Below are 8,925 nucleotides of genomic sequence, written 5' to 3' on the forward strand. Positions count from 1 at the left end.
AAGTGGCAGAACTCAACGCCGCGTTTTGCCCCAACAACAGCAAATGGAAATAATAAATATTTTTTTCACTTTCTCGAGTAGGAATCCAACCCACATCCTGTCGCGTTTACCGTAGCACTTGGTGCCCATGCATCACGACTCGCTTCTACTCTGACCTCTAGAGAGATCTCATTTTTTATATATATATTTTTAATATACTCTTATTAATTTACTTCGAAAGCATCTCTTTTATCCAATCTTAACTTCACAAAGAGACCTAAAATTACTAAAACAAAAAATTACCACAAAAAAAAGTTCTATCACAAAATCTCGATAACCGTTAAATCTAATTGTAAGTTGAATTCTATTAGGGGACGAGCCACGAGCAGCGATATTTCATAAAAGTTTAGTTTAGCCAGCCTCGAGCTGGCGTCCCAACTATTGCTGATTTAGGTACTGTGAGACGGATTTGGACGGAATCATAAGAGTTTGAACTGATGTGATTTTAATATTAAAATACGAAGCTAATATGATTTAATTTTGATTTTATTTCTGCATATAGCAAGGTCAGCAGATAGAATTTAGGGTCAAGCTATTCGAGAATTCCCAGAGTGAATAGCGGAGATTAAAGCCCCGCATTGTATTATCAGAGGAGATAAATTCTCCTACTCATTCATGTTGTAAGATCTCCGATTAAAAACCTATATAAAATATCTATTTATAGGTATAGTACCTTTCTATACCTGCAGAATAGAAACAGATGGAACACAGTGTTAAGAATTAAGATTACCTCGCGTCGTCTAATTTTGGAGTTATTGCATGTAGAATATTATGAACCTGGACAACTAGTGTTAAAACACTCCGTTCCCATTAAGACACTTTCGTTCTCTATTTTCTTTTTCACAATAACTCTTCATCATCTATGAAAAAAATACTTTCTATAGAAATTTATATAATTTAAACGTAAGTTAAATATTTTATTAATATTATTTCGAGTCGAGTAATTTTTAGAAAACATATTCATTTTAAAAGCTTTTATTTTGTATTTTGTGTATTATATCATATTACTTTAACATAAGGTTAATTGAATAATTACTCGCGTGTTTTCAATTAAATGTTTTTTTAAACATTTTTTTCCATATTTTTTAAAACTATTAATTTTATATAGAACAAAATCTTTTTTTAAAACGATTTCAAAAACAACAGATTATCAATTCGACCATATGATTTTTTGTATGTTTTCGATTTTCTCGTTATTTTATTTAAAAAAAAACACAAGCATTTCCTTTAAAAACTAGATACTTACTAAGTTTGCATAGGGGCCTTTTGTAACATCGTGTAAAATAAATGGTTCTATTTGAAAAAAAAAGGTGATATAGTTGTATAAGTCTATATTATAGTTGTACCGAACCAACGTAGAACGTGCCATGTGCCATAAACACGGGAACAAAGCTGCAGGCAAAAGCAAGTGTAAATAGAGACAAAAGATAGTACGAAACTACGAAACCTAATTAACATAATCCAATTTGAACGTTTAGTTAAAGTATAATACAAAATGATTAATTCACGTTCAATATTTTCCATTAAAGGCACAAAGTCGACGGCAACAATAGGCTTATCGGGTTTAGAGGTACAGCTTTCCTAAAATGAACCGTAGAACAATGTTTGAAAAGGCTGTCATCTAAAATTTAGCAGAATATTTAAATTTTAAAGCATTTTCTTATCTTATATTTGGAGTAAGCAAGGTGTTAAGCTGAAGGGCGCAAAGGAGGGTAATGTGTTTATCAATCTATTTATGTACGAATGTATGTTTGTTCCTATAAAGCGTTGTAGAGACTAAAGGCTTGTCTGATTTTGATAATTCTTATGTCAATCGATTTATACTATCTTAGCAAGTTCCACTAAAGTCATGGCAATACTCAAAATTTATAGCAGCGATCATTAGACTCTTAATTTAGTAGTATTTTTGAATTCTATACCAACTAACCTATTTTTTTAATATTTTTTAAGTTTCGTATGCTGTATTTAGTAGGTACTTATCTATCAAAATATTGCTTTAATTTGGTTGGTACACAAGCACAAAAAAAATTGCTAAAAACCTCCTCCATTTTAAAATCACTTAAAAACCATTTAACATCGATACATTTCATACCCCATATTGCGTTATAATTTAACTGCACTAGCCAAACAACCGTAATTGACTATATAGTACGTACCTAAAGCATAAAATAAACATTTTATTTCAACCCAGGTTCCACTGATTTGTTTTGATTGGAGCACTTTTTTAATGATACCTGTCCACGTATAATCAATTAGCCTAATTGCTCACAACCGGATGGATTGCAAGCGTTTTTCACTGGCGTACTAGGTATTTTAATTAAATATTTAAAATTTCCACTTTTAGTAGCGTTGTGTATGAAATTTTATCATTTTAAAGTGAAAATGATATATTTAGTGATAGGTGGGTGAAGATTTTTATACGATAAAACAATAAAAATCTGTCGTTTCTCACAAAATTGTACTAGTCGTATACCACAGATAGCAAGGTAGGACAATGAAACGTAGAGTTAAGGCACTCTGTTCTCCACCTTCTGCATAATTCTCGAGACATTTCGTATTGAGTGACGGGACTCGCTATGTTGTCACCACATAGAGAACATGAAAATAATTAATGTGTGGGAATTAAACCCATAACTATGGCCTTCACAGTCAGATGTCATGATGACTTTGTTTGTATGTTTGTATTTAATTTATTTTAGCTTTACTTAGTATCCCTCACATACACAGCAGAGTAGGCAGAGGAACACAGATCTCATTGAGACAATTCCGTTCCCCACTTTCCGCCAAATTCTCGAGGCAAAGCGTATACAATTGCGGAGTTCAACGTCGCCCGTTGCCTTGCTACCAGAGCAAGGACACTAGAATTAGAACCCATTATCATATAAATCAATAGGAATAATAATATCAAAAGCGGTATATTTCAAAAGTTTTTGATGACACTAACAGTGGCACCCTCAAAAATTAATTAAAAAAATGTCCTATATATAGATAAGTAAATGATAACAAGATGACAGTTGAGGGGTGGCCATCCAAAATGATGAATCATTGTATGATGACTCAATAGATTAAATAAAAACCGAAAAAAAAATATGAGAATTTACTATAGGTATATTATTTATATGAAATATTTTTATGATTTATGTTTTTCCTTTAATGCGTTTGGCATAAAGTTAACTATTATAAAGTTCCGATCCGAACAGAGGGAAAAAGTTAATAATGATAAGCTCAAGGATATGACTATAACACGACGGTTGTGGATTTAATCCGCATTCGGAGATTTAAATTATTATTTATTAACATTTTCATTTCTTTGCTCTGGCACGAATGTAAAAGCCCGTCGTTGACTCGACTTGCAGTGCATCGAAAAATTCCGCGGAAAGTGGAGAACGGAGAGTATTAACACGTGATCCCTCTGCCTACCTTACTATATGCGGGATACAGCGTGAAGCTGAAAAAAGTCTCACCAGAGGGAAAATACCAGTGATATTATACTAAAGTAAATAGTATTAAATAGTATGGGACCACCATGGCGTAGTATAAAAACAGGATTTGTCAAATCAGGGCCCGATTAAATGACTCAGCATCATCATGATGATTTCATTAGTCAGCGGGCCGCGGAAGAAGCTACAATGTTAGAAAAATGGATGTGATTTAAAAACAAATATTTGGTTTAACATCTAGTATAATTCTTTTTATACCCCACAGCTAGGTAAATGAAAATGATTCTTTCACAAAATGGAAGTTGAATCGACAACAGCCATCGTAAAAAAACACCTTAATAAATTTCCGCACAGCAGGTTAAGCAAGGAGTAGCCAAGCGTCAACGGCGTCCAAACACCATTATCCGCTCAGATTTCCGTCCGGATTGAGACATTGCGTGTTGATTGGCGGAACTAAACGCTGCGATTTATTATTTCAATAGAAATTATTCAAAAATTAATTCCAGAGATTAGCCTAACTAGAATGTATGGCGTATCAAATTTTATTACATCTAGACGTAAAGTTTAATAGAGAGTTGTTCCATGTCCTATGTTATCGCGATACATCTGAGGAGCCCGCGGGACCGATCCCGAACCCTACCTAATCAAGTGGATGAATAGACAAAAATCAACCAACCATACGTTATATTTTTTCAAGAGAACATACGACTGTGATTAATTTGTTTAAAAAACTGTAGATAAATAAAATATATATTAAAAATAGCATATCACTACATACTGTTCTCTCTTCTCAATCTCTTTCACTCATTCACTCTGCATCTCTTACCCACTCCTGCTTTACTATTAGCGGCTTTAAAAAATATTATTTAATTAATATCTTCATTCCACTAAAATCTAATTTACAACCTCAACCATATTTTGTACTTATAATAATTAATGTATCAAAATGTAATGATTGATGATGAATATTTAATATCTTTAATATCACTATTACACCCCCATTGAGGGTCGAAGGGTGAAATATCATTAGTCATTAACCGTTTATACGTGGGTGCCTTTTAGTATAGCATCGATGTATTTTTTTGGTTATAACCACCAAGTTTTAGCACCAAGAACTAAAAGTATGCTTGGAGATATCTATATATATATATAATCGAAAGGTCACTCACTCATCACGAAATCTCAGAAACTACAAGTGCTAGGAATCTGAAATTTTGCATAGGAGTTACTTATAGGACGTAGGTGCTCGCTAAGGGAATTTGCGATATTCGACTTCTAAGGGGTTGTTTTTGGGGTCGAAAGTTTGTATGAAACTTTGTTACTACAAATGCTAGGAGTCTCAAATTTTGCATAGACATCACTAGGACGTAGTCATGGAGACAGTGATTAATAATAACATAGTTCACGCGGGTGTAACCGCGAGCGGGTCGCTAGTAAATTATATAAAGCCTATATTCAAGCGTTTTTCTATTAACGTCTGTAGAGTTATACCATAATTATTGTATTATCTTTTATTTTACGTAAAGTCGTAGTATTTCTGACTTTCTTATTTTTTATTATTTGGAGAAATTAATTGTTGACTGCGTAACTGAACGCCACGCTTTGTTGCCCCCAGTGAGACTTTGAAAATGATTCATTCCCTCGAGTGGTAATTGAGCCCCTAACTTAAGCAATTATTTTACTTTTTAATATCTATTTCCATACTATTAAATAATAACAAAATTATCAAATATTCAAATTAACCCCTGCTATATACATTTAACCCAACCTCGGCTATAAATCACGCTGTGTATGATAATTCACAATATAATACTTTGAGCTGCACGTGTCCGTGAAAGGGGGAAGTGTTTACATAATAAATGTTTAAATAATACGCCTTGGAAACTTTCTATAGGAGTTTTTGCTAACTCCTTGTATAGTAGCCAGCTCTAGTTGAATTTATAATGGGTGCATTTCAATGTATTATTTTTTAGCTTCAAGCAGTATCCCGTACATAACATAGTAGGCAGAGGAGACCTGGAAACCTGGTGGAGGCCGAGCGTGATCAAAATAATTTATTGACCCGAGTGGAAAATGAACCACGATTACAATCATAAACTATGCCACTAATCCACGATGGCCTTATAATAATGACACTATTAATATATAAATAATATTACGTGAGTAATTTTAAAGAAAACATTTCCCAGCGTAGTCCATAGCTCTCGGGTAGCCAACAGTATTTTGTAATTAAAACACTTGTACAAATAATGCGTCTTATAATAAATTTCACATTATAGTCTTTAAAATTATTAGTTCAATATTGTCTATGCGACCTTAAGTAAGCCCAGTAAACTTTAGTCGTGGGTTCGATGCCGTAAAATAAATATTTCTTTTAAAACCATGTGGTAAATAAATAGTAAATATTGTTATTAAAGGTAACATAAAAAAAGTAAAAAAAAAATTTAAGTTAAACGGTTTTATATTGCAGATAAATGTACTAAAAGCTAAAAAATAATTTCATAGAAATTATGATTACTAAAATTTAATCGTGGGGCACGTCCAATATCTACAATTGAAAGACATAGCGTGAGACTTCACCCACCTAGTGGTAAGTAGCAAGTGTCCCCACGATTTTATTTTAGTAATCATAATTTCTATGAAATTATTTTTTAGCTTTTAGTACATTTATCTGCAATATAAAACCGTTTAACTTAAAATTTTTTTTTTACTTTTTTATTTTTAAGTTTTTAGTTTTTATTTCTCATGCTATTCAATTCGTTGAAATGAGGCTCGATGTCTCATTATTGCAAGGTTAATGGAGAATGTTACGAACGACCCCCCCAGAGGTCCAATAGAGGGACAAGGCTATGTACAACAAGATGTGCCTGAATCTTGAGGGGAAAACGCTAACGACATATCATTTTTATCCACCTAGTGCCATACAGTTCTCGGCGCGCTTTTACCTTTTACCTTGGGTGGACCCCTAGCGACGTATCATTTTTAGGCACCCTATAGCCACACAGTCCTCGACAGGATACCAGATCTTGACTTAGGTGGGAGATTCATATTGTAATTGTGTATAGTATACTGTATTATACTTACCAAGCCCTTTATTTTGATACCCATATTGATGGGATTGAAAACTACATTATCCGCCATTTTGTAGCAGTGGCCATCTTTGGTTTTGATTTTGTATAGTGCACTGAATTCTACTTGACAAGCCCTTTCATTTGATACCCATATTGATGGGATCGAAAAAACTAACTTGTCCGCCATCTTGTAGCGGCGGCCATCTTGGATTTTGATTTTGTATAGTCCACTGAATTCTGCTTGACAAGCCCTTTCATTTGATACCCGTATTGATAGGATTGAAAAAAACTAACTTGTCCGCCATCTTATAGTGGCGGCCATCTTGGATTTTGATTTTGTATAGTCCACTGAATTCTACTTGACAAGCCCTTTCATTTGATATCCATATTGATGGGATTGAAAAAAACTAAGTTGTCCGCCATCTTGTAGCGGCGTCCATCTTGGATTCACAATAATATTGAATATGGATAATTGTATTGTCACCAGAATCAAAGGCGTATACCAAATTTCAGATCAATCGGTTAACGGGAAGAGGGTTAAATTTCAATTACTAAATTTGACCCAAACAAACAAACAAACGGGGTGAGCTAAATAAAACCGTTTAAAAAGGTTTTTCTTCAATGACAACAAAATTTGAGCACAAGTGTGTGGCTGCAACGCAACGGCTTAGGGTTCGATTTCCACTCGGAGGATGAATTATTATTTGTTAATATTTTTTTGTCTTTGCTCTGGTACGAATGCAAAAAGCGCGGCGTTAAGTTCTACCACTCAACACGCAATGCCCAGAAAATTTAGCAGAAAGTGGGGAACGCAGTGTCTAGGTTCCCTCTGCATACAAAAAGAGAAAGAGGCTAAAAAATGGAGACAGAGGAAACTCAGTCTATCGCTTTCCCCCCGTATTCGAAACATTACATGTTGAGTGGCGGATATCAACGCTGCATTAGTACAAACCAAATCAAGAAAATGCACGAAAATAAATTATTCATATAAAATGTGAATCTCTTAAATATTTTAACCAAATGCGTCAAATAAAGCAGAACGAGCTAAAGCATTTCCTTTCATAGGGTATTATATAGCTTATATGCTTAAGTTACGCTGGGACGGAGACGTTAAAAGAAAATACACTGTATTGTTAGGCGTAGAATACGTTGCGTAGATGTGGTACTAATATTATTGTAAGTATTATATTAATATGTTTTTGTACGTTTGCACATAGAATACACACACATAGAAAAACATATTAGTAGCCATCCTTTTTGTCACGCAGTCATTTCTTTTATTGTTCTACATGTTTTTTTAGATAAAAATACGTAGAAATATCATTAAAACTTTTTTCTTTATAGTTAATAAAACTCAAAAAATATTTATAAATGCATATTTAATAATGGGTTATTCCATTTAGTCAAATAGCCATATTGAAAAGCACGTTTTGTCATATTTTTGAATACTAATTAAAATATTAATGTAAATCAAATAATGTAATAAAAGGCATCACGAGATCACGTCACAGCGTAATGGGACAGCATCAGTTGTTAGTTCGATGTCCACATGGAGGAAAGATTTTAGATTTTTAAGGGGGAAACAATATACAATTTCTAGACAATTGGGCGGAACTTCCTTTTGCCTGGTATGCGAAAAAACAAACGTGAAGCTGCTTAAATCAAAAACAACTCTTCCCTCCCCTACTCTTTGACAAAACAGACTTAACATAAACATAATTGTCCTCTTGACAGGAGATTCTTAATAAGAGGGTGTATTTCTCCGCTAGAAATTAACAATATTGTACAATATTTGTATTCGCGTAGGCATTAGAGGGTGCATATTAAAGTGGCTCTGTGATCTGTCATAATCTTTGTGTCAGTACGTAAATCTATTCAGGATTAGTGTTTGTTTTTGCTCTATCAAATGACGTTTATTTATTTTAAATAATAGTTCGGCTTGAAGCTATAATTTTCATACTTAATTTCGTTATTTAATAAACTAATTAATTTTATTAATTATTAATTTCAGGACGTTTTGGCGCATAGGCATACGTAATGCAACCCAAAACGGTACATCACTGATTTGGAGAAAAGTAGTATATCTTATGCTGAATGGCGGAATCTAGCACCGCGCTGATCTTACCAAGCCTTACAAAACTTAAATATTTTAAAAGCACGGAGATCGAACCCAAAACCATTGCGTTAGTCAAATGCTACAACATCCCAATAGAATTTAAAAAAACAAACAAACGTAAAAAATCAGATTTACATGTTTAAAACGCATTTCGAAGCGTTCGGTGTATCACACAACAGTCGTCCTTGTTTTCTCTGAACAATATACACCCGCAAAGCCTACGAACACAGTCCGGGGATGTCCCGATGTAGGAGAATGA

Source organism: Heliconius melpomene, chromosome 1, assembly GCF_056956725.1.
Source record: "Heliconius melpomene rosina isolate 202511_hmr_F chromosome 1, ASM5695672v1, whole genome shotgun sequence".
In the NCBI taxonomy this organism is placed as follows: domain Eukaryota; kingdom Metazoa; phylum Arthropoda; class Insecta; order Lepidoptera; family Nymphalidae; genus Heliconius; species Heliconius melpomene.